We start from the raw sequence: 5,000 nt of genomic DNA, 5'->3' as shown, positions 1-5,000 counted from the left end.
TTTCCCTCACGGTACTTGTTCGCTATCGGTCTCGTGGTTGTATTTAGCCTTAGATGGAGTTTACCACCAACTTAGGGCTGCACTCTCAAGCAACCCGACTCTAAGGAGAGATCCTCCCGAAACGCGTTCCGGTCACTACGGGCCTGGCACCCTCTGTGGGTACATGGCCCCATTCAAGATGGACTTGGACGCGGTTCGACGTCACGGGATAAACGGATCCTCCCGAACACTACATTTCCCAACGGCGGAACCGCGGGATTCAGTGCTGGGCTAATTCCTGTTCGCTCGCCGCTACTAAGGAAATCCTTGTTAGTTTCTTTTCCTCCGCTTAGTAATATGCTTAAATTCAGCGGGTGATCTCGCCTACTCTGAGGTCGCTTCAACGTCACGACACGGTGACAATTTTTTTTTTCAAAGAAAAAAAAATTTCGTGCCATGTGGGCGCGATTCGAGAAAAGCAAGACGGTTTGATAACAATGCGACAGAGGGTCTTTATTTTTATTTCTCTCTCCGAGAATCGCCTCAAAGAGAAAAAAAAATAAAAAAAAAAAATTAATTCGAATAGAATCGAGAACCTTATATTCTATCTCGATCGAGAAACGTTTTATGCATCTCGCCAAAGTGCCTTTTAAACTTCGTTCGTCGTATCATGTTCGAGCTAAGACTCACGCAAGACACCCGTAACGATCTCCGGTTTTTAACGCCCGTCCTCTTTGTATAATATATATATATATATATACACGTGTTATGTATAATATATCTCCCGTAGCCGTTTCTCTCTTCTCGACGATTCCAGCGGTTCCTTGTTTTCGCCTGTTATTGCTGGCACAGAGATCGAACACGCGACATGTATATAACATATCGGTTTCTTTGCTCTGTACCAACGACGAAAACGCACGGGAACTCACGCAAGTGGAAAAGCGAGCGCGAGACGTACACAACGGGGTGAATTTATTACTCGGGGACTGGACGACCGGCGATACGTTAGGATGCGCGGTCCAGCGATAGACGACGAAGAGACATGGGATGACCAACGATCTCTTTTTCTCTAATACTCGGAGCGCCGAATCGCCTTAAAGCAAAAAAAAATCACACGCGCGTACGTCGTACGTACGGCGCGTGTATACCTCGTCTCTAATCAAGTTTCGTTAGTCTTTCTCGAGCCTCGCCAAAGAGGATCGTTCTCTTCCTCTGCGCGATCTCTCCGTGCCAATGTCAGAGATTATTCTCTTTCGCACGACGACGAAAACGACTATTTTCGACGATCCGAACAACTTTGTAACGGACTCACATGCACATCTTAAAATCGAGTACAGAAACGTTGCGCAACACCGTGAGCTTTTCTCTTCTTCGTCACCCTTAAATATAGCCGATCGTAGACGCACGCTAGATCGTAACACACTTTTCGTTGATTTCCGACGAACGTGGCTTTGGGCCAGGCGCGCGGGCAGAGAGATACGCGACCGACGGGGAAAAATTCGTCCCGATACATGTACGCGTACTCTCCGATCTCCGCGCAACGCTGGGGATCATCTCCCTAAGTCATCAGCGTTCGAAGAAATCTCGTGTGTCCGTTCCCGGATCTACGGCTTTCTCTGGGTTCGCGAAGAACAGAAAAAAGCACAGAGGATGAAAAACGCAACGACGACCCATCGATGCGACGGTCCTCGTTGTCTTCTCGTCAGTCGTCTCGCGCCTGCAGAATACATCTCTGCCGCACGAACAGACGGAGTGGGTATTCGATCCCTGGGGCTGTACGAGTAAAAACATCTTGATGAAAAGACGGTTGTGTTTCTTTAAGGCACACAGTTTTTCGTTACGCCACCAAGTTTAGGTTTAGGTTTTAATATCTTGGTTCTCTTTTCTCTCCTCTCTCGACTGACTTTGTTCAAAAATATTTTTGCTTTCTCTCAGTCTCGCCAAAAATTCATTTAAGACGACGTCGGGGGCGCGGTCATTCGTGCTTATCGAAGACTAACAAAACGTAGCAGAGGCTGATACAAAAAGAAAAAAAAAATCGGCCACGAAGAAAACTCGCTCTGTGTATCTCGATAACCGCGTCGACGACGACGGTTCTCTCCGCGCTCTTTTAATTCGTATCCTTCTTCTTGCGCTTCGTCCGACTCAGAAACGTTCGTAAAACACGAACGACGGCGGGTTGTCAAGCCAAGAAGGGACAGAGAAGAGACGGAGGTAGTTTTGCGAGTCTCCCGTGAACGCGATAGATTTTTCATATATATTTGTATCGAGAGCATGCGTACGCCGGTCTCCACACGATCCAGCGACGAACGCCGACGAACGTCCAACAATCGCTCGTACGTCGCGTACGAGCCCTCGACCGCTCTTTAATTCGTATTCTTTTGCTTGGCGCTCGTCCTCCGACTCAGAAACGTTCGTTTAAAGATAAAACGAACGACGGCGGGCTGTCGACGAGGCAAGAAAGAACAGAGAGATACGGACCGAGAGCAACGATACGCAACGCAAGCAGTCTTAGGTTTACGTGAGCAACCCTCAGCCAGGCGTGGTCCAGGAATTGTATCCGTGGACCGCAATGTGCGTTCGAAATGTCGATGTTCATGTGTCCTGCAGTTCACACGTTGACGCGCAATTAGCTGCGTTCTTCATCGACCCACGAGCCAAGTGATCCACCGTTCAGGGTAATCGTTTATGCATGGATTTTTGTTTGTGTACTCAGGTTTTTGTACTCTTATTCTCGGTTCGAAAGAAGCCGATATCCGACAAACGTCCGACCAACGGGAATCGAACGCGCGGAAGTCGCCATATGATTGACGACACGAAAATACGTTCGAAAACGAAATCGGACGGACTGCGCGACGACACACGCAGCCCGCCGACCGGGCGTAAAGTGCATTATAATATATAACAACCAACGAGATCGAAGCTCCGTTCGTCAGGAAACGACGGGGATATAACACCCGATTCTGAATCCTCTGTACAGCACACGATCTCGCGAAGAAAGCGCACGGTGGCTAGCCCATGATATATATATATGTTCGTTCCTCTCGTCCAGTTATTCGAAGCAAACAGCCGATATGCATCTCCATCGTTCGGGTAAAAAAAAATCGATGGGACGCGCACGGTCGTAGTCTTCCTCGCGCGGTCGTTTCTTCCCGATAGCCAGAAGCAGAGTTTGAAAAACTCTAGCGACGGAACGAGGCATTAGACTCTCGACAACGAGGATACAGACACGGCCGGCGGTCCCCTCTGAATCGACTTCGGTGGTTCAGGTAAAAATAAAAAAAATCGATGGGACGCGCACGGTCGTCCTTCCTCTTCCTCGCGCGCGGTCTATTCTTCCCGATAGCCAGAAGCAGAGTTTGAAAAACTCTAGCGACGGAACGAGGCATTAGACTCGCGACAACGAAGATAGAGAGACGGCCGGCGGTCCCCTCTGAATCCACTTTGGTCGCTCAGGTAAAAATAAAAAAAAATTCGAAAGGGACGCGCACGGTCGTCCTTCCTCTTCCTCGCGCGGTCTTTTCTTCCCGATAGCCAGAAGCAGAGTTTGAAAAACTCTAGCGACGGAACGAGGCATTAGACTCTCGACAACGAGGATAGAGAGACGGCCGGCGGTCCCCTCCGAACGGATGGCGACAACGACGACTAAAGCGCGAAAAATCGCGACGAAAAGGAACGCATCTCCGTTCAGGTGTATGTGTGTGCGTGCGTTTAAAAAAAATTCGATGGGACTCGCAGCCATCGGCCTCGCGCGGTCGTTTCTTCCCGATAGCCAGAAGCAGAGTTTGAAAAACTCTAGCGACGGAACGAGGCATATGACTCACGACAACGAGGATATGGACAGGCGGTCCCCTCTGAACGGGTCGACGAGACGATGGTAAAAGAGACGAACCGGACGAAACTTCCGTCGATCAGGTAAAAATAAAAAAAAATTCGATGGGACGCGCACGGTCGTCGTCGTCGTCTTCCTCGCGCGGTCGTTTCTTCCCGATAGCCAGAAGCAGAGTTTGAAAAACTCTAGCGACGGAACGAGGCATATGACTCACGACAACGAGGATAGAGAGACGGCCGGCGGTCCCCTCTGAATCGACTTCGGTGGTTCAGGTAAAAATAAAAAAAATCGATGGGACGCGCACGGTCGTCGTTCCTCTTCCTCGCGCGCGGTCTATTCTTCCCGATAGCCAGAAGCAGAGTTTGAAAAACTCTAGCGACGGAACGAGGCATTAGACTCGCGAGGATAGAGAGACGGCCGGCGGTCCCCTCCGAACCAACTTCGTCTAGTTAAGAATCGTTATACTCTTTACCATCACTCGCACTGGTATATATCTTTTCGGGCCAACATCCACGCAATGCGTTTTCGTTCTAGGTTACCCGATCCACGAGTACGAACGTACAACGTGGTTTCGTTTTGTCGAACATCGTATATCGTTCGCCGTTGAAACGAACGACAACGAAACGACATAGGAAGAACGAACGCCCTTTGGGTAGGAAGCACGTTTCGAGGAACGACGAGAGTTTGGAGAGACGCGCGAGATAGCTGGAGACGCGCAGATATAGGTATCCATGGATCTTCGAAGAGAACCTTCGAAGATATATAATTCGGTATCCTATTTTTCTGCGGCTCGCTATTCGCGTTCTTTCGCTCTCGTCGACGACTCGTTATAGACGCTTCGTTCGATCCCAAAGAGCAGTCTTCCTTATGTCCCGTTGCTAGGAGGTGAGGCCTACGCAACGCAACTACGAAATATAGAAGAGGTGTGAGCAGTGATCTCTCCGACACGAGGCACTTTAGAGATTTTAGTTTATATATTATATTGTTCGTTCGTTGGATTTCCACGATGCAAATACGAAATACGAGATCGTGACGGCGGGTCTTTCTGTGTACGACCTCACGCAGGCGCCTCGATCGCATTTCTCATTACACGTGGTTTCCACTGTAACTTTTAGTTTTTTCGATATGTGTTCAGCTCAAGTTCCCTCACATATCGTTATTATTATTATTATTATTATTATTAATAGTA

At 48.9% G+C, this 5,000-nt stretch overlaps 2 non-coding genes across 2 annotated transcripts in view; both read right to left on the bottom strand.

Moving 5' to 3' along the window:
* Nucleotides 1–377, bottom strand: part of LOC139997651 (large subunit ribosomal RNA) — a 4,174-nt gene extending 3,797 nt beyond the window's left edge. Inside the window, exon 1 of the ribosomal RNA XR_011803001.1 lies at nt 1–377. This exon is cut by the window's left edge and continues 3,797 nt beyond it. This is a non-coding gene — a ribosomal RNA (large subunit ribosomal RNA).
* A 2,128-nt stretch (nt 378–2,505) lies between these two features.
* Nucleotides 2,506–2,660, bottom strand: LOC139997647 (5.8S ribosomal RNA). Its single transcript, XR_011802997.1, has one exon. It is a non-coding gene; the product is annotated as a 5.8S ribosomal RNA (ribosomal RNA).
* Between the last annotated feature and the right edge of the window lie 2,340 nt (nt 2,661–5,000).

This window comes from Bombus fervidus, unplaced genomic scaffold (genome assembly GCF_041682495.2).
Source record: "Bombus fervidus isolate BK054 unplaced genomic scaffold, iyBomFerv1 scaffold0131, whole genome shotgun sequence".
NCBI lineage: Eukaryota > Metazoa > Arthropoda > Insecta > Hymenoptera > Apidae > Bombus > Bombus fervidus.
Note: the sequence above shows the minus strand (reverse complement) of the source record. Positions and strands in the feature narration are given on the sequence as shown.